The sequence below is a fragment of the Apium graveolens genome, chromosome 2 (genome assembly GCF_009905375.1).
Source record: "Apium graveolens cultivar Ventura chromosome 2, ASM990537v1, whole genome shotgun sequence".
NCBI lineage: Eukaryota > Viridiplantae > Streptophyta > Magnoliopsida > Apiales > Apiaceae > Apium > Apium graveolens.
The window spans coordinates 33,284,568-33,306,625 of NC_133648.1; the positions used below are offsets into that span (position 1 = coordinate 33,284,568).

Sequence of the window (22,058 nt, forward strand, 5' to 3'; positions counted from 1 at the left end):
ATAGGGTGTGGGCCAAGATTTGAAAAAGTGGCTACGGAAGAAAGAATGATCATCACAGAGGATGAAGAATTTGAACACGAAGATGACTGTTTATCCTATAGAATCACAGAGAAAATCAATCGCTCTTATCTGGAAATTTAAGAAGAAATAGAAAGATCCAGAGCAAGAATTCAAAGAGCTATTCAAAGAAAAAGGAACAGAGAGGAGAGAGAAGCATATCTTCGAGCTAACAGGAAAGGAATTAAATGGGAAGAAATAAAGAAGAAAATGGATAAATCAGAAACATATCACTATTCAGACCCTGGAAACTCTAATCTGTTGAGAACTGTGGAGCACTACAGAGAGACATATGTAAACATTCATGAGTTCTATGATTAGTTCAGCAAATTAATTACTGGAACTACTGTGAACATTCTGAAGAATGGATGGAAGATCACTATCAATCACAGAGATTGTCTACAGATAAAAGTGTCTACTAGTGTACTGAAGAAGTTGAACATTGTTGAACTGTTTGTCTTAGCCTCAAAGATCCCATGGTTGAAATCGAATAAAAATGAATACTTCAGAGACAGACTTTGGAGAATGATGATGGATGTATCTCCTCAAGCATTTATGTATCCATTCGTGATCAAACTTGTTGCGGGTGGTAGATTGCAGAATATCACCATGTCTGACCAACACATAAGAACCATTCGGTATCTACAACTTACCTTTCTGGAAAGTCAACTAAGGAGCAAAAGAGCTAAACTGACAGCTCCAGGTGTCAAGAGATCTGAAGCAGATGTCAAAGTTGCAGAAGTTCTATACGCTTATAGGCTCAATGACAAGATGATTAGAGACACGGAGAAGGATATGAGGGAAATCACAAGAGAATATCATGAGATGGTGTTCATTAATGGAGAAGCAGAAATTAATCTTCTCAAAGACACTGAACCCATAATCAACATTGACAGTGAAGGAGAGTTAGTCTTTAGAATCAACAAATGCAGAATCAGAATCAAAGACTTCAGGACAAGTGAATCAAGCTCAATTCAGCAAGCCTTGACGGATGTCAAACTATCTACTTGTAAAGATGACAAGGTTGCTCTGATCTCTATCATAAAGATTCTTGATGAAGTAATGGAAGAAGAGTCGATCAATGACACTAGAAGAGTAAGAGGACATCCAAAAAGGATAACAGTCTTCGTAATGTCCAGAAAATCCTCTCTATTGTTTGATCTGGTTCCTAAATGTTCTAAAGTCAAGTATCTTGAGATAATGCTTCATGAGCTAAACAATCTACCTCCAGTCAATGCACTTGAAATAGAAGCTCGTGATTGTGTTCAAGCTAGATTGAATGAGCTGAAGGAATCTCCTCCTAAGAAGAAAGTCTCTAAGAGAAAATCCATGCAGCCTCAAGAAGAAGAAGGAAGCAGTAAGCAGAAAAAGACAAAGACAAAGAAAACATAGTGTATATGTTCAGGCTAGGGGAACACTTTTTTTTAATTTGTGTTAGGTATATTCGTGATGTCATGGCTAATATGATTTATGTTTAAGATTTCATATCTTACTTAACAGGACAAATCAGTACTTAACTGGAAATCAATACTTATACTGAAGTCAGGACTTAAGATATCAGAACTTAAGTTATCAGAACTTAAGATATCAGAAGATATTTATCAGGAGATAATATCAGGACTTAAGGAGACTTTCAGATAAGGCAGGCGACTGATTGAAAGGAAAGAAGATCAAGACAAATACAAGAAGAAATATGCATGAAGAAGGAATTCTATGAAGAATAGAATACTTGGAAGAAAAGATAACTAGTTGATATATTTTAGGAAGCAGAATTATATTCCATATGAATTAGAACATTATCTTGTAACTGTGTAGTATATAAACACAGACATAGGGTTTACACTATATGTGTTATCATTATCGAAGTTATTATTCTTTGTAACCCTAGCAGCTCTTGTGATAATTTGTTCATCACTGAGAGAGAACAGTTCTTTGTAACAGAGTTTATTGTGTTGGATAAAATCTGTGTTATCTTACTTGAGTTCTTATATTCGATTTGATTGTAGTAAACACTGTATTCAACCCCCTTCTACGGTGTGTGTGACCTAACAAGTGGTATCAGAGCGATCGGTTAACACACATACAGTTTAAGATCCAAAAACAATCATGTCTGAAGAAGAAACTCCAACCAAGCCCACCAAAACTGAAGAAACTCCAAAAACCATAACCCATAGTCGATATGAGACTATAAGAGTTCCCATGTTGAGACCTTCTGAGTATTCCATATGGAAAGTGAAGATGGCTATGTTTCTGGAAGCTACAGATCCAGAATATCTCGACAGGATTAATGAAGGACCACATATGCCAACCAAACTCTCTTTGGAAGTTGCAGGTCAGCCATCAAAGTCTATACCAAAGGAGAAAAGTGATTACACTGTTGAAGATATCTCATCAATTGTAAAGGATGCAAAGGTAAAATACTTGCTGCATAGTGCCATTGATAATGTCATGTCAAACAGGGTAATTCAATGCAAGACTGCAAAAGAGATATGGGATGCTTTGGAAACAAGGTGTCAGGGAACTGATTCAATCAAGAAGAACAGGAAGACAATACTCACTCAAGAGTATGAGCACTTTGACTCAAAGCTTGATGAGTCATTAACTGATTTATATGACAGATTTGTCAAACTCTTGAATGATTTGTCACTAGTTGACAAAGAGTATGATATTGAAGATTCAAATCTTAAATTCCTGTTAGCTCTTCCTGAAAGATGGGATTTGAAGGCCACAATAATAACAGACAACTATAATCTTGATGAAACAACTCTTGATGAAATTTATGGGATGCTCAAGACTCATGAACTTGAGATGGAACAAAGAAGCAAGAGGAATGGAAGAAAGTCAAGGACAGTTGCCTTTGTGGTTGAGGTGGAAAGTCCCAAAGTTGCTGCCTCAAAGAAAGGCAAGGGAAAAGCTCTCATTATAAAGTTTGATACTGAGTCATCAAGTTCTGATAGTGATGATGACTCAAAAACTGAAAGTATACCTGAGATGGACCCTGATAAAGAGATGATGAAGCTGTGTACTCTTATGGTGAAAGGAATCACAAAGATTGCATACAGGAAATTCAGGAGATGAAAGAAGTTTTCCAGGAAAGGTGCAAGTTATGATAAGAAAGATTTCAGAAAATCTGAAGGCAGAGGAGGAAAGTCTGACAGAGGAGATTACTCAAATGTTAAATGCTAAAACTGTGGTGAGAAAGACCACATATATCCTGATTGCAGAAAAGGGAAGAGTGACAAGGCAAGGCTCTTGTCACAAAGAAGAAAAGCTGGTCAGATGCTTCAGATTCTGAGGATGAGGAAAACTATGCCTTGATGGCAAATGCTGATAGCAGTTCTGATACTGCTGACTTAAAGGTACCTCAAACTACTTATGCCTTTCATACTGATGATATTACTGAGTTGAGAAGATATCTTAAAACCATGTTCATTAGTTATAAAGATCAAACTTTAACATGTGAAAGATTAACCTCTGAAAATCTTGCTTATAAAAAGAGGAATGATTATTTAGAAAAAGAGTTAGTCATGTTCCATCAAACTCAGAAAGATAGAGATGATGCCTTTTATGTTAGGGATGAAGTGCTAAAATGAATGAATCTCTAAAAACTGAGTTAGAAAAGGAAAGAGAGATTATCAGGACTTGGACTAACTCTGATAGAGCAACTCAGGATATTCTTAGTAGTGGAAACTAGAAAGAGGGCTTAGGTTATGGAGATGATAAGAACATTAAGGGAACTGTGGAAACTGAGCCTATAGTTGTTAAACAAAAACCAAAGGTAAATCCTGTTAAGTTTGTTACTACAAAGACTGATATTGAGAAATCAGAAGTTAAGGAGAAATTAACTTCTGACAAACCTAAACAGGATAAGCCAACTGAAGTTAACATAGACTTAATGACAAAGAAGCAGCTTAAGCATAAGCTGAAAGAGGTTAAAAATGTAAACAAGGTAAATCCACCTAGGAAAAATAGGAATGGAAAGGAAGGTGTGAACAAAAGTAACAATTATAAGCATGTTCCTAATGCTCCTAGAAAAACATGTCATAAATGTGGAAATTCTAACCATCTGGCTTCTTTTTACAGGAAAAATAAGAACATAAACTCCTTACCTTCAAAATCAGGAGTTAAGAGTCAGTCTGTTAGATATAAGCGACAAAATCCTTGTTTTCATTGTGGTAGTTTATGGCATTCCATTTATACTTGTAAGGAATATCATAGTTTGTACTTTGATTATTATCAAATAAAACCTTCTGTAAAGAAAGTTAGCATTATTCCTTCTAGTGTAAGTTCTGATGCAAAGTCTGATATTGCAAATTCTGATAAAAAAACTGTTAACATAAACTCTGATGCTAAATCCGCTGTAAATGTTAACAAACTTAATAAGGCCAAAGGATCCAAGCAAGTCTGGGTCCTTAAAACTAATCATTAGTGGTCTTTGTGATTGCAGGGCAACAGGAAGAACATCCTAGTTCTGGACAGTGGATGTTCAGGACATATGACTGGAAATAAAGCCCTGCTATCAGACTTTGTGGAGAAAGCTGGCCCAGGTATTTCTTATGGAGATGGAAATATGGGAAAAACTCTGGGATATGGTAATATCAATCTTAGGAATGTCATCATTGAAAAAGTAGCTCTGGTCTCAGGACTTAAACATAATCTGCTGAGTGTGAGTCAAATCTGTGACAGAGGTTATCATGTGGATTTCTTTGAAGAACACTGTGAAGTTTTAAGCAAATCTACAGGCAAATTTGTTCTGAAAGGATACAGGCATGGTAACATTTATGAAGCCAAGCTTTCAACAAGTACTGATGGTTCTGCAATCTGTCTGTTGAGTAGAGCATCAATTGAAGAAAGCTGGAATTGGCACAAGAAACTCTCTCATCTAAATTTTAACAATATAAATGAACTAGTCAAGAAAGATCTTGTGAGAGGACTGCCAAAATCAGTATTTGCTCCTGATGGCCTTTTTGAATCTTGTCAGAAGGCAAAATAAAGAAAATCTTCATTCAAGAGCAAGAATGAATCATCAATTCTTGAGCCTTATCACCTACTACATGTTAATCTATTTGGTCCAGTGAATGTCATGTCTATTGCAAAGAAGAAATATGTTATGATCATAGTGGATGAGTTCACCAGATACACATGGGTGTATTTCTTGCACACAAAAAGTGAAACTGTATCTCTCTTGATTGATCATGTCAAACAACTGGATAAATTGGTCAAAGACTCTGAGAAAATCATAAGGGGTGATAATGGCACCGAGTTCAAGAATTTGATTGTGGAAGAGTTCTGCAAAAACCATGGAATAAAGCAGGAATTTTCTGCTCCTGGAACTCCACAGCAAAATGGAGTTGTTGAAAAAAAGAATAGAACTCTTATTGAAGCTGCACGAACTATGCTTGATGAAGCAAAGTTACCAACCTACTTTTGGGCTGAAGCTGTGCAGACTGCTTGTTTTACTCAGAATGCAACACTTATCAACAAGCATGGAAAAACACCATATGAGATGGTGAAGAAAAAGAAGCCAAATCTAAAGTATTTTCATATATTTGGATGCAAGTGTTTTGTTCTTAAGACTCATCTTGAACAGCTATCCAAATTTGTTCTAAAAGCTGATGAAGGCATTTTTGTTGGATATCCAATTTCCACAAAAGCCTTCAGAATCTACAATTTAAGAACAAGGGTTGTCGTGGAATCTATCAATGTCTCTTTTGATGATAAGAAGATTACTGGACTTGAAGATTTCAATGATCATGATAAGCTGAGATTCGAAAATGAAGTTTTAAATTCTGATTCTGTAAATCCTGACAGTCTAAATCCTGACAGTCTAAAACCTGATACTGCAAACTCTGATGGATTAAACTCTGATGTTATTGAAACTGTGGTGACTACGCCTAAGGAAAATGCACATGTGCAGGGGGAGCATATTGAAGATCCAACCACATCTCAAGAAGCATCAGAACCTACAACAGGCTCTTCAAGTTCTGATGGGCCAAGTTCTGATAATTCTGGAAACTCATGTTCTGATATTTCTGGAAACTCAAATTCTGAAGGATCCAACTCAGAGAGCATAATTTCAGGGGGAGCATCAGAAAATATTGATTGAGACAGCATGGATCATGGGGGAGCATCCAGTTCTAGAGATAACCTTCCATCTGCAAGGAAGTGGACTAAAGCACATACACCTGACTTAATTATTGGAAATCCTGATGCAGGTGTCAGAACTAGAACAACTACATCAATGAATGTCTCTGTCATTCTTTTCTATCTCAGAATGAACCAAAGAAATTGGAAGAAGCTCTTCAAGATGCTGATTGGGTGCAAGCAATGTAGGAAGAGTTAAATGAATTTGAAAGAAATAAAGTCTGGACCCTAGTGCCAAGACCAAAGAACTGGTCTGTTATTGGTACAAAGTGGGTGTTCAGAAACAAAACTGACAGTGATGGCATAACTACAAGGAATTAAGCAAGGCTGGTTGCAAAAGGATACTCTCAATAGGAGGGAATTGATTATGATGAAACATTTGCACCAGTTGCTAGATTGGAAGCCATAAGGATATTTTTTTCCTTATGCTGCTCACAAGAAGTTTAAAGTCTTTCAAATGGATGTGAAAAGTGCTTTTCTTAATGGAGAATTGGAAGAGGAAGTATATGTTGAACAACCTCCAGGCTTTGTAGATCCCAAATTTCCCAATCATGTCTACTGGCTTGATAAAGCACTTTATGGCCTTAAGCAAGCTCCAAGAGCATGGTATGAGATATTAGCTCAGTTTCTTCTGGAAAGTGGATTTAACAGAGGGACTATTGACAAAACACTGTTCTACCTCAACCATGGAAAGGACTTACTTTTGGTGCAGATATATATTGATGATATCATTTTTGGTTCTACAAATGACAGACTTTGTAAGAAGTTTTCCAAGCTGATGCAGTCAAGATATCAAATGAGTATGATGGGAGAACTTAACTATTTTTTGGGCCTTCAAGTCAAGAAGAATGAAGAGGGAACTTTTATTTGTCAATCTAAGTACACCAGAAATTTGTTGAAAAAGTTTGGAATGCAAGATTGTTCAAGTGCATCCACTCCTATGGCCACTGCAACAAAGTTGGATAAGGATACTGGTAAATCAGTAGATATTACTGATTACAGAGGAATGATTGGCTCTCTACTCTATCTAACTGCAAGTAGACCTGATATAATGTATGCTACATGTCTCTGTGCAAGATTTCAAGCAGATCCAAGAGAACCTGACTTAACAGCTGTGAAAAGAATTTTCAAGTACCTTAAGGGTACAACTGATCTGGGATTGTGGTATCCTAGAGAATTAGACTTTAAGCTAATAGGTTACTCAGATGCAGATTTTGCGGGATGCAAAATTGACAGGAAAAGCACAAGTGGAAGCTGCCAATTTCTTGGACGCGGATTGGTTTCTTGGTTTAGCAAGAAACGGAAGTCCATTTCCACATCAACTGCAGAAGCAGAATACATTGTTGCAGGAAGCTGTTGTGCACAGATTCTTTGGTTGAAGAATCAGTAACTGGATTATGGGTTAGAATTTTCTAAAATCCCGATTTACTGTGATAATCAAAGTGCTATTGTTATGACAGGTAATCCAGTTCAACACTCAATGACAAAGCACATCAGCATTAGGTACCACTTCATAAGGGAACATGTGGATGAAGGTACAGTGGAATTGCATTTTGTTCCAACAGATCAACAATTAGCAGATATCTTCACAAAACCACTGTTTGAAGCTACTTTTATAATATTGGTAAATGAACTTGGAATGGTTTCAGGTTCTTTCTCTAAATCTGCCTAGTTTATGTTCTGATACATCAGACTTTATGATCAGTATTTACAGATATTACTATCTTTGTGTATTATGTGCTTAAATTGAAATTTGGTTAAGTGATGATTGTTGTCTGATGTGAATTTCTAAACTCTGATAGTGATATGAATGTTTCTGTGACTATTCAATCCAATAAGGATAACTGTGGTAGATGCTGACCTAGTAGTCTTTAATATACTAAAGATCTCATGTATGAAGTAATTGTTTATGTGGAAATCTTTTAACACAAGCAAATTCTGATATTGAGCTTAGTTAAGTTTACTTTGTGTATCTTATTACTAAGTCAAAAACTAGAATAGTGCTTCTTATCTGTTAAGTTCTGATGTTAGTAAATCTGATGGATGTACTAAGTGCTGATAAGCCTCACTTATCAAAAGAAAAAGAAAAAGAAAAGAAATAAATATCAGGTACTCCTTTGAGATCTAGAGTAAAAATGTGGAAGGGAAGACCCAAGTGCATTGCTGGTATTAAGTAATATGCATTAGAAAAGCAAAATAAAATGTGTTGGTGACTTTTCACACTCTATGATTACTGGAAAAATACTCTGATAACAGCATAAATTCTGATAAGCAGCCGTGACTCACTTACACTGAGAAGCCACTGTAAAATAGAATTTCAAAAGATGCATAAAATGAGCACAACACAGTTGAGGTGGACTCATGCATGAACTCATTCTATAGTAGACTTCAGAATAATGACAGATTTTAAGTAAAGTTCTTAGTTATGCCTTATTCCTAAGATGTACTGAAGTGAATCAGACTTTACTCTTTGTCTGATATTTAGCTTATTGCACACACATACACTCCATATGAATGATGAAATTTACTGTGGTGATAAATGTTATTTTAGATGAACAGTTTAAGTGTCAGTTGCATAAATTCTGAGGACAAGTTCTGATGGAAGTTCTGATGATTAAGTTCTGAAAAAACCATATCAGTATTTGTGTGAAAAATTATAGGAATAAATATTCACTTTTCGAGTTAAGAAGCCATATTCTGATGACTTTTAAATCCTGATAATAATCAAGTCCTGATGTTGATGTGGCAGTATTTATTTACTTGGTTTATTTTTGGTCATTACATGAACGATCATATTTTTACAGAATATTGGTTAATGTGAGATAAAACAGTCATAATCATTATGGGTTAGTGCTTAGCGTGTATGTCTTGAAAAACTACATGCGCACAGTAATTGTTATTATATCCCGTGCCCATTAACTCTGGCTTTAGATCTTTTGCTGACTGTTGTTATTACACATCAGTCTAGGGAGTCGATGGGTCATTATTTTTACTTGTAATTATTACACATTTCTCGCGTCCCTTAGTATTCCATTGCCTATTTAAATAACTGATCATTCATCAGTAAAACCACATCTGTTCATTTCTCTCAAACAATGGCACATTTTAGTTGGTATTACTGTTATGGCACAGAGACTGTGACTATCTTTCAAAATGGAATTCCGACTTCATATCCTATCAACAACATTACATTCGTCATCTGGATTCAACTTCCAGAGAATATTAAAAATGATCTGTTGTCTTTCCAAAGAGAAGTTCATCTTCGTATTCTTAAACAACAAGAGCATATCATTCGTCTTGCTGTTCTCTTTGTTGAAAGTAGGAAGAAGAATTAATTGTCATCCATCTGTTTCTCTTCACCATCATCTTTGTCAGGCTTCTTAGATTAGGACTAAGGCTGTTGATGTTAAGAATCGTTGAATAGGACTATCTTGTAATTTTTGCATGTAATTGACAAATTTCATGAAATGTACTCATCTGATATATCAATAAAATTTTCTTTAATTGCAAGATTTGTTCTTTGTTTCTCAAATTATGTGACTGTGCATGTTTAATTACAATTTATTAATCTTTACTTCATCGATTTTTAATTTTATTTTGTGATAAATGTTTTGATTAAATTCTATTGATTTGAGGAAACAACTGAGGAACAGGTTCCTATTTCAGAACCTGTTGTTGTAGAAGCTGAGAAGGTCTCTTCTCAGAAAGATACTGTAACTGGGAGTTCTAGGCCTCTCAAAAGGCTTATAAAGTTAAATTCTGATGATAAAGCTCCTACAGTGTCTCCACCTTTGAAGAAATTGAAGAAACAGAGAGCTCACAGGGACATAGTTGAGTCAGATTCAGAGGATGTAGTGGAAGCAGCTAAGGAAGGGGATCAGGAATCTCTGATCTCAACAGAACCAATTGTTATTGAATCACTTCCTTCTGCGCAAACAGAAACTGCTCAAGACAGAGTGCCTACACCTCCTGTGTCACCTATAATTGAACAAGTACATACTGAAGAACCAGGTACAAGTGCTGAAATTGATATTCATAACTTGATTGTGCCTGAGGTTTTGTACTTGGAAGCTCCACCAATTCAACTCACTCCACCAACAACACCAATTTTGGATGTTGATCAGAACCTGGCTGTAGATCAGAATTTAGAGGATGATGTTGAAGCCTCTATAGCCTCACATACTGCTATTTTATCAGAGGATGCTGATACTGCAGGATCTACAAGTTCTGATGCTGCCAATGAGAATATTACTGGTGAAGCTGCTGCTAATTTAGATGCTGATGCAGCTGGTCCATCAGTTAATGCACCTCAACAAACAGTTAACAAAGCTAAGTTGATAAAGAAGTTTGTTAGAGGGGAAGCACCAGTACCTTGGAGTGAAACTCCTAGAGGAAAGGAGTGGACTAAGGAATGGAACACAGTTAGTTTTGTTCCTTCTGAAAAGATTCTTGCTGAGCATCTGGCAAAAGCTGATGAAATGCTGATAAATGATAATTTTAAGGCACAGCTGAGAGTTACTGCATTGAGTACTAGGCACCTTCAAGGTCAACACTCAACAACTCATGCCAAGGTGAATAAAATTCAAGAAACCTTGATCCAGCAAGATATGAATGTGAAACTTGAAAAGAACAGATTTTTCAAGCCTGCCTTTGACAGAATTGCCTACATTGAGAAAACTCAGGAGAAGCAACAAACTTAGATTGATGAAATTCTAAAGAAACAAGCTTCTCAGCAAACTCAACTCAATGAGATCCAATCCTCAGTGGAATTGCTTGTCTCTCTTCTTTTACCTGCTGATGCCAAAAAGGGGGAGAATGTGATTAAGTCCAAATGAAAATCTATTCAGACACTGAAGGGAAAGGATGATTGAAATAATGACCAGGGAAACTCTGATAAGGGTAGAGGTCAAGGTCAAGGCAAAGGATTTTCATCAAGTAAAGCTAGAATTACAAGTCAAGGAACAAGTTCTGATACTGGGAGAAGAATAAGTTCTGATACTGGTAAAAGGATAAGTTCTGGTGAACATCTGGAACTTGATGAAGAAATTTCAAAGGAGTTATTTCTTAAAGAAAATCCAGGAATGGACTTTGAGAGTCTAAAGGAAGAAGAAGCTAGACTCAAAGCAGAAGGTGTCAAGACAAAATCTAAAGCTTCTGTTGTTGAAAATAAATTTCCAAAGCCTAAGGGTATTGTGATAAAGGAAAGAACAAATTCTGAGGCAACCAAAGCCAAAACACAAGTGGAAATTGATCCAAGGTCCAAGGGCAAAGAAAAAGTTGATGAACCTGTAAAGGTTTATATGCCAGTCATGGATGAAGAAATAACTGATGATGAAGAAGGTGCTAGTCTTACTCTGATTTCAAAGAAGATTTTTTAAACAACCTCTGACATGGCTCATGTTGTTCAGAGTCAAGATGTAGTAAGTTCTGATATGACAGTGAAGCAAGCAACCTCTAACATAGCTCAAGTTGGCTTGATATCAGAAGATAAGGAAAAGGAAACCTCTGACATTGCTCATGTTAAACCTTCAAAGATACTCCTACCAGGATTCACCAAAGCTAAACAGACTCAACCTTTGAAGACTGCAACAAGTGGTTTTGAAGCAAGACTTGTTACAGGAAAGGAAGCAAGAGATAAATCTGGATTGGGTAGTTCTTATGAAAGAAGAGTACATAACACTACCAACGATCCAACTTCCTTAAGTGAACCAGGTGTTGGAGCAACTCCTGAAAGATTGAATCGACTTGAATCTGTACAAATGGTTTACCATACCTTTTTGAAAGAACATATCTTGTTATATTTTATGACAGATGGAAGGGTATACCATATCAGGCAGAATGCTATACCACTGAAGTATTTTGAGAAACTGGAACATGTTCTATTTCTACTTCAAGTGAAAGACAGATTAACAGATAGTGCTGCAGGTTATTTAAAGTCACAAATTCAAAGAAGCTTTATTCTGTAAAGTCTGACAACACATATTGTCCCAAGTACAGAGATCGCAAAGGTGATATTGTCTATATGAAGCCTAACTCTGCTAAGATTATAACTACTTTTCTGGGTTATAAGGCTGTAGAATTCAATCTAAAGTTTGACAAGGCATATCTGATCAGACTAGATCAGGAGATAAGAAAAGCTAAGATAAATGATCTCAGAGCAGCTATTTTTCAAACTGGTGAAGATACAGCTGAATTAAAAGATGCAAAAAGGAGGATGGTCAATGAACTTGAATATGCTGAGAGATGTCTTTTGAAGAACTATCTCAGAACAACTCCTGATATCAAAGAGATAAGAAATTGAAGCCAAGTCAAAGATCTACAACTACTTAAATTCTGAAGTGTATACAGACTGAAGCTGTTATCAGACCTTGAGGATGGTAAAGCTATAAGGACTCTAAGTTGTAGTTATCTAGTCAAATTCTCATACATTTGTACTTAATGTTTTTGACATCATCAAATATCTGTTGAACTTGTATATTATGCTAATTTACAATTTGGGGGAGATTGTTAGATATATTTGTGATGTCATGGCTAATATGATTTGTGTTTAAGTTTTCAGATCTTACTTAACAGGACAAATCAGTACTTAACTGGAAATCAGTACTTATACTGAAGTCAGGACTTAAGATATCAGAACTTAAGTTATCAGAACTTAAGATATCAGGAGATATTTATCAGGAGATAATATCAGGACTTAAGGAGACTTTCAGATAAGGCAGGCGGCTGATTGAAAGGAAAGAAGATCAAGACAAATACAAGAAGAAATATGCACAAAGAAGGAATTCTATGAAGAATAGAATACTTGGAAGAAAAGATAACTAGTTGATATATTTTAGAAAGCAGAATTATATTCCATATCAATTAGAACATTATCTTGTAACTGTGTAGTATATAAACACAGACATAGGGTTTACACTATATGTGTTATCATTATCGAAGTTATTATTCTTTGTAACCCTAGCAGCTCTCGTGATAATTTGTTCATCACTGAGAGAGAACAGTTCTTTGTAACAGAGTTTATTGTGTTGGATAAAATCTGTGTTCTGTTACTTGAGTTCTTATATTCGATTTGATTGTAGTAAACACTATATTCAACCCCCTTCTACAATGTGTGTGACCTAACAATTTGTATCTTAAGAAATCTGGAAATGAATATGTAATCCAGAATGTATTTAATATATTTATCTATTTTACAGTTTGTACTTTTTCTTATTATCAGTTGAGTTATCCTTAAGGATTTTCTTGTTGAACTCTAACAATCAAATAGGGGGAGATTATAAAGCATAATGTAATGTAACATGTAATCGAGGATTTATAACTCAACATGAAAACAGAAACAGATAAACATTATTAAACTGTAAAGCACAGGAACCCTTCAGATGAAGACAGGATAAACACAAAGAACCCAAATGATGTGATTAATTCATTAAGTCCTCCTACAGATCATGGGAAGAAGTTTATTATTATGTTCAAGCAGCCATGAAGAATAAGAAATCAAGGGGCTTTAAGTATCAGTTGCATGTATTGACTTCAAATGTTACAGATCAAGGGTTCAGTGAAAGAAGCAATGGATAAACATCCTTATGTATCAACTCAGAATCACAAGATAAATTGAATCAGGATCCTCTCTGTACTAGTTGTTTGTGAACCAGACCAGTGCACCAAATATCAGCATTTAAGGAAGTATTTTAATTCAATTAACAGAAGAAAAATGATTGATACATTGAAGAATGGTTTGACAAAGAGCCAAAAATATTCTAAGTAAAAGACAACTCTCTCTACCTGTCGCCACAGGAGATGTAACCACAGAGAAATGGCACCAAGGCACCCCTGTCGCCACAGGAGATGTAACCACAGAGATATTGCTCTAAGGAAACTTTGTCGCCACAGAAGCTCTTGTCACCACAGAGGTGTTGGAACAATTGTTCAAGGCAACTGTCACCACAGAAGAGCAACTGTCGCCATAGAAGCTTGTCGCCACAGAGGTTGTCACCACAGAGAATTACAAGAAAACTCTGTCACCACAGAGCTGTCGCCACAGAGGATACACAGAGAAAGCTTGTCACCATAGAGATGTCGCCACAGATGTGTTGTTCACTGATTCAATGTGCAGCAAAGTTAAATGATTTGTGTGGACAATAATTGGCCAGCTGTCTATTTAATTTTGAAAGACTAAAAAGCAGCAATTGAATATAATTCAATTCAGTTGGTTATCTTCTTCAGCAAACACAGGAAAGTTTATGAGAGCTCCATTAAAGCTTCACATTTATTATCCTTGTAAACAGAATATTATGCTGCTGAATTTATTGTAGCTAATCAATACTTTGATTAAATTGTAGCAACCTCAAGGTTTATATTAATAAACGCGATTATTAATGTCTTATCCAATGAAGTAGCATTACGATTCTCTAAACGCGAGAGATGATCAACGACTTGATTTTCAGTTCCCTTTCTGTCCTTGATCTCTAGTTCAAATTCTTGAAGCAAAAGAACCCATCTAATCAATCTAGGCTTTGAGTCCTTCTTTGAGACGAGATATCGAATTGCAGCGTGATCAGTGAAAACTGTCACCTTAGCCCCAAGTAGATAAGATCGAAATTTCTCATAACCATAGACAATAGCCAAAAGTTCTTTCTCCGTAGTAGTATAAATCAGTTGAGCACCATTTAGGGTCTTGCTAGCATAGTAGACCACATAAAATATGTTGTTCTTCCTCTGCCCAAGAACTGCTCCAACTGTATAGTCACTTGTATCGCACATCATCTCAAAAGGTTCATTCTAATCAGATGCAGTTATGACTGGTGCCGTGATTAAACTATTCTTCAAAGTCTCAAAAGTTGCAAGGCACTCGTCATCAAACTTGAAAGGAACATCTTTTTCTAGTAAACTACACAATGGCTTTGAAATCTTAGAGAAGTCTTTGATGAAACGCCTACAGAAATCCGCATGACCAAGAAAACTGTGAATTCCCTTCACAGAAATAGGCGAGGGAAGATTCTCTATGACCCCCACCTTAGCCTTGTCCACCTCTAGACCCTTACTAGAAACCTTGTGCCCGAGAATAATGCCCTGAAGCACCATAAAGTGACATTTCTCCCAATTGAGAACCAGATTGGTCTCAACACACCTCTTGAGAACGTGTCCAAGATTTTGCAAGCATTCATCAAAAGAATCGCCAAAAATGGAGAAGTTTTCTATAAACACCTCCATATTCTGGCCAATCATATCAGAAAAGATGATCATCATACATCTCTGAAATGTTGTTGACGCACCACACAGACCAAAAGAAACTCATCTGAAGGAGAAAGTTCCAAATGGACAAGTGAAGGTAGTTTTTTTCTGATCTTCTGGAGCGATACAAATCTAATTGTAACCCGAATAGCCGTCCAGCAGACAGTAGTACTCATGACCAGCAAATCTATCCAGTATCTGGTCAATAAATGGCAAAGGGAAGTGATTCTTCCTAGTGGCTTTGTTTACCTTCCTGTAGTCCATGCAAACTCTCCATCCCGTGACTGTTCATGTAGGAATAAGCTCATTCTTCTCATTTGCTACCACAGTAATACCACCTTTTTTGGCACACATTGAACCGGGCTTACCCATGAACTGTCAAAAATAGGGTAGATGATCCTTGCATCTAGCCACTTAAGAATTTTCTTCTTCACTACTTCCTTCATGATTGGATTAAGGTGTCTTTGCTGCTCGACCGTAGGCTTGCTACCTTCCTCTAGCAGAATTTTATGCATGCAATAAGAAGGGCTTATTCCCTTGATATCTGCTATAGTCCAGCCAATTGCTGATTTGAACTCTCTCAGAATCCTCAGAAGCTTTTCCCCATCACTACCTGAAAGGTTAGATACAATAATAACAGGAAAAGTAGACGCATCACCTAAAAATATATATCTCAAATGCTCAGGTAAAGGCTTAAGCTCAAGAGTGGGAGCTTCCCCAATAGATGGCTTGAGGCATTTAGGAGCTTTGTTCAATTCCTCCATTCCAAGAGATTCAAAAGGCATATCTATCTTCCTCTTCCAGGGAGAAGCATTCAAATACTACAATTGTTCTTCACCTTTGTCATCTTCACTATCTGAATTTCCCAATAAGGCTTTCTCTAAGGCATCGGACCTTAGCAATGATCAAGTTCTGAAGTGACCACAGAATCAACCAACTCCACCTTTAGGCATTCCTCATTTTCCATAGGAAACTTCATAGCATTGAACACATTAAAAGTTACAACCTGATCTAGCACTCGCATTGTGAGCTCACCCTTTTGCACATCTATCAAGGTTCGGTCAGTCGCCAAGAAAGGTCTTCCCAAGATTATGGGAATCTTCTTATCCTCCTCAAAATCAAGAATTATGAAATCAGCAGGGAAGATGAGTTTATCAACCTTGACCAAGACATCTTCCATAATACCTCGCGGATATGTAATAGAACGGTCGGCCAATTGCAAGGTCATATAAGTCAGTTTTGGATCAGGTAATTCCAACTGCTTGAAGATTGACAAAGGCATCAGATTGATGCTAGCTCCAAAGTCACATTAGCATCTATCAAAAGACACTTTTCCAATAGTACATGGAATAGTGAAGCTTCCTGGATCTTTAAGCTTCGGAGGTAACTTCTGTTGCAGCACAGCACTGCATTCCTCCGTGAGAGAGACAGTCTCTAAATTATCTAGCTTCACTTTCTAAGAGAGAATACCTTTCATAAAATTTGCATACCTAGGCATCTGGTCAAGAGCCTCAGTGAAAGGTATGTTGATATGAAGTTTTTTTGAACACCTCCAGAAACTTCTCAAATTGCTTGTCCAGCTTTTTCTTCTGCAATCGCTTAGGAAAAGGCGGTGGAGGATAGATCTGTTTCTCCCCTATATTACCCTATGCAGGAGTGTGCTCAACAATAGTCTTCATTGGTTCCACTTCTATTTCTTAATGCTCTACTTCTTTTTCATCATCGGCTTCTTCAGTCAACACTTGAGTTTGTCCAAAATTCGCAACCCTTCCAGACCTTAAAGTGATTGCCTTTACCTGCTCCTTAGCTTCCCTCTTTCTTGGCACTTCAGTGTCACTAGGTAGTGTACCAGAATGATGATTAAGCAAGCCATTGGCAATTTGCCCAATTTGATTTTCCAAGGTCTTGATGGAAGCAGCTTGACTTTTGTACATAAGCTTCAACTCCTCTAATTCAGATTTTTCATTAGCTTGTTACAGTTGGAGTTGTTATCTTGGTGCATACTGCGGTTGCTGAAAACCAGGGGGTTGTACAGCTTAGCTGGATACTACTGATAAGGTTGTTGAACCACATTCTGAGTGTTGCTCCAACTGAAATTAGGATGGTTGCGGTTGTTGGGATGATAATTGGCTGGCATATGTTGTTGTGAGCGCTGAAAGTTGCTCACGAACTGAGCTGATTCACTAGAAATTGCGCACTGATCAGTCTCATGGGCACCAGCACAAAGCTCACAGACACTAGTGATTTGATTAACTCCATAATTAGCCAAAGTGTCCACCTTCATCGTCAAAGCCTTAAGTTGGGCAGCTATAGCAGTTGTTGTATCCAACTCCAGAATTCCTGCTACATTTCCCTGAGTCAGTCTCTGGGAAGGATTCTGGTACTCATTAGCAGCCATCAGTTCAATAAGTTCAAAAGCTTCATCGTAGCTTTTAGCCCATAAGGCTCCTCCTGATGCTGCATCGAGCATATGTCTAGAAGTAGCACCCAATCTATTATAAAAATAGTTAATAATCATCCAATCAGGAATGTCATGGTGTGGGCACTTCCTTAGCATCTCCTTATATCGATCCCAAGCCTCACACGGAGATTCTCCAGTTTGTTGAACAAACTGAGTAAGAGCATTCCTGATTACAACAGTCTTCGCCATAGGGAAGAATTTGGCGAGAAACTTTTGAGCAAGATCTTTCCAAGTGGTAATAGACCTTGCTGGTAGAGAATGTAACCCGCACTTAGCTTTGTCCCTCAGAGAGAAGGGGAAGAGTCGCAGCTTGATAGCATCTTCAGTCATATCATTGAACTTGAAAGTGTCACAAATCTCGATGAAATCCCTGATATGCATGTTAGGGTCTTCAGTAGGAGAACCCCCAAACTGAACTGAGTTCTGTATCATCTGAATCGTGCTTGACTTAATCTCAAAAGTGTTAGCCCTGATGGCTGGCCTGATGATGCTAGACTGAATATCATTAATCTTAGGCTGAGAATAGTCCATCAAAGCCTTAGGATTTTCTGCTTGATCACCCATCTCTACTAAAGCTGGTTCCTCGACTTTCTCTTCTTCTTCTACCTTCTTTTCTTATTCGAAAACTTCCCTTCGAACCACAACAAGTTCTTGCTCCGCTTTATCCAGTGTTCTCTTACGAGTACGCGAACGCGTATGCGTACACCCTCGCTAGAGTACCTGAAATAAGACAAGGAAATAGATAAGTAACAATGTCCGAGTCAATGAACTTTAACGACCACTGATGGAAAGCACATAAATTATAAATTAACACTGCAGTCCTCAGCAGCGGCGCCAAAAACTTGTTAGTCGCTAAATACGCGCTAATAATACACGCAAGTATACGAGTTCGCAAGTAGTATAGAATCTTTTTCCAAGTTCGTTCCCACAGAGACTGGCTTTGGTTAACTATTTAATTTACGCACTTAAGCAACAATGTATGGTTATTATTCAATGCTAAGATGATAACAAATTGAGGTTGCTTATAACTAAGAATTAAACTAACAATTATAACTAAGAGAATAATATTGACTGAATTAATATATATGACAAACATGGGATTCTAACTTCATTAAATACTTCATTCAATAGCCTTATTGTTCTTAACCTTAGCATGCAATGGTGATAACACTAGTCAGACAACACGAAACTGATAAACGCCAACTTTCGTTGCACGAGTACCATACTACCAGACATCCACAAAAGAGATGAAGCTGAATAGACACCAATTATATTAAGACCCTATATGTCTATAGAATTTGACAGCATAACGGTTTAAGTATAAGTTATCTATCTTGATTACACAGGGCAAGTAAGATGGTTAAAATTACCCATGAATCATGCATAACAATAACATGAACCTATGCTAGCATGGCAAGTTCTAAATCCTTAAATTCACTTTCGCTTCATTAAGAATTAACACACTATCTTATAAGTTTGCGACGCTAGTAAGACGAATACGCACAACCAATACTAGGTTGTCATACAATCACCACATACTAAGGCATCAAATAATTTAACTAAAGAAATCCATAAATAAATCCGCTAGAAATCCACGATAACGATTAGCCCATGACCGGACTCATCATCAACGTGGGTTCCAATGAAAGCATGATATAAGAAATGTAGTCTTTATAACGAATAAATAAAACCAAGTACAAAACAAAAATTAAGGTTCACAAATAAGAAAACTAGCATCTAAGTTACAACTTAAAACAAAGATTCACAAGTAAAAACAAGATCTTCTTCGTTTTCGTTGAATCGTGCTAATACAGTCTTCTTACGGCTCTCCTTGATATGTCTCTGGCTTTTTTTATTAAAAATGACATAAAGTTGCTTATATAGCAGCCCCATGCAGTGTAGAATTCTTTCTCTCAGAAACCAAGTAGAAACAGAATTCTGCCATCCCGACACGGCGCGGCCGCGCGTTTGATCAGCGCAGGCGCGCTGGCTTTCTGTACTTTGGGCGCGCGACCGCGAGGCCGCGCCGGCTTTCTGTACTTTGGGCGCGGTCGCGCGCTTGATCAGCGCAGGCGCGCTGGCCTTCTGCCAGAACTTGACTTCTTCATTTTTCTTGCAGATTTGAACCGACTTTCAACGAGCTTTTATTCCAACACCACCTTGACACTAAATTAACACCAAAATAATGCTAATTCACCCGATTACCAAGATAATGCCTGAAATGCAAAAACACTCGAAAACACGTTAAAACACTTAACAACTTGAGTACAAACGCATCAATTCAAAGCTTATTAGAGCATTATAAAGTGTCATAAATGCCACTCAACAATATGATCTGCGTAAAATGTGTAAATTAAAATTACCAGTAGATGGCGTAATGAAAACTGTAGGGACATGATAACTTTTGGGATTATGAAATCGCTCATGGCAATAGTTTGCAACCTGAAAGTTCATACCCAATTCAAAATTAAATATTTCCCAAAAAGAACATAAAAAACTGAAATACAAAAAACTGATTAACATTTAGATCCATAAAGGAAGAACTATAAGGGAAGGAGACTGGGAGAGCTACCTGGGAGCGTCCATGACCATGATACACTCCAAAAAATGACGTTGAGTCTGTCATCAACTTGAGCTGAATAATATCAATGTCAGTAGTTATATTATCACATATCAAATTACCTAATATAAATGGCAAAGCAACTGTCAAAGCCATCTCTTCCATCAATATCACTATTAAATTGTCGTTAAAGTTACCTTCCAACTTTCTTTCCCCTCCGGTAGATGCACAAACAATGACATACGAAGTAAATGCGGATCATATATACGATAAAATAAGTTCCAACATCTAAAAATTGAAAAAACAAAGAGACCGACTCTTTTTCCCCTCCGTTAGATGCACAAACAAATTATTATCTCATTTTTTAAGGCAATATGTAAAGGCTTATATTCACAAAAATATTATGCAATAATTATCAAAATAGAAAAATTAATACAGAATTATATAAAATTAATACATGTCAATATCATTTGTCAACTATCATAAAATTAATGAATCACTGAGAATATAAATCAAACACCTTGTATGCATTCCTCCTAAATCATATGCAAAAACCTTAATTCTTGCATGAATCCAAAAGAAAACATAGTTAAACAATTAGTTCAAACACTTAAAATTGTGCATCTATACTATACTATAATAACCGGAATGGGGTATAATTTGTAGTTTGGTTACCCCTCATTTTAGTTATCCCTTTCAATCACGACCGTCAGATCTTCTTCATCAAATAATCAGAGTCGTTAGATCCAAATACTAAAAAAATACACTCCACAAATTCTCAGGTTCGAATCCAGTCAATAACAAACATTTATATTATTATTTATAAAGATATATATAAGTTCAGGTTCGAATTCCATTAACAACAAATATTTATATTATTATTAATAAAGATAAATATAAGTTTTTAGGTTTGAATCTCACCAATAATAAACAATTACATTATTATTTATGAAAGAAATCTCCAATCATATAATATTTGAACTAAACTTGAAAGAATACCTAATGAAATTTATAATTATATAATTATTATTTAATATATAATTATTTATATAAATTTTTATTAAAATTATATAATATATAAAAATATTAACCAAGACACGTGCATCGCACGGGCTGTAAGCTAGTAATATTAAATAAAAAGACCCGTAAAAGTTAAATATAACAAATGAGAAGGGAAAACGTAACGGCATAAAATGAAATATTAAAAATCATCTTCATCCAACCTGATGAACAAATTAAGCACAAAAAATTATGATAAAAGGAAGTAAATACATGTATATGTAAAATAGTTTGAGAAGAATTATATAGTACTGATTAAGAAGACAATCAACACAACACAAAAAAAAGTTCAAACAAAGAGTAACATCAACCTTCTCCATCTCCTATAAGGAATACAAATTTTATCAACAAATATATGAATAAAAAATCTATAATATGTGACAAATATAAAATTCTGGAAAAGAAGAACAACTTATACCTTGTTTCGCGATTTTGTAACTACTCATATAGATTTATCAACAAAACATTGACTTTTGCCCAAACCAAAACAAATATAAGTAAAAAATCAGTACAAAAAATAATATAAAAATCATAAAAAGGAAAGAG

At 36.2% G+C, this 22,058-nt stretch overlaps 1 non-coding gene across 1 annotated transcript; it reads left to right on the top strand.

Annotated features, from left to right (window-relative positions):
* Positions 1 to 17,960: 17,960 nt before the first annotated feature.
* LOC141710182 (small nucleolar RNA R71) lies at positions 17,961 to 18,067 on the top strand. The gene has a single exon (XR_012570714.1). It is a non-coding gene; the product is annotated as a small nucleolar RNA R71 (small nucleolar RNA).
* Positions 18,068 to 22,058: the final 3,991 nt, after the last annotated feature.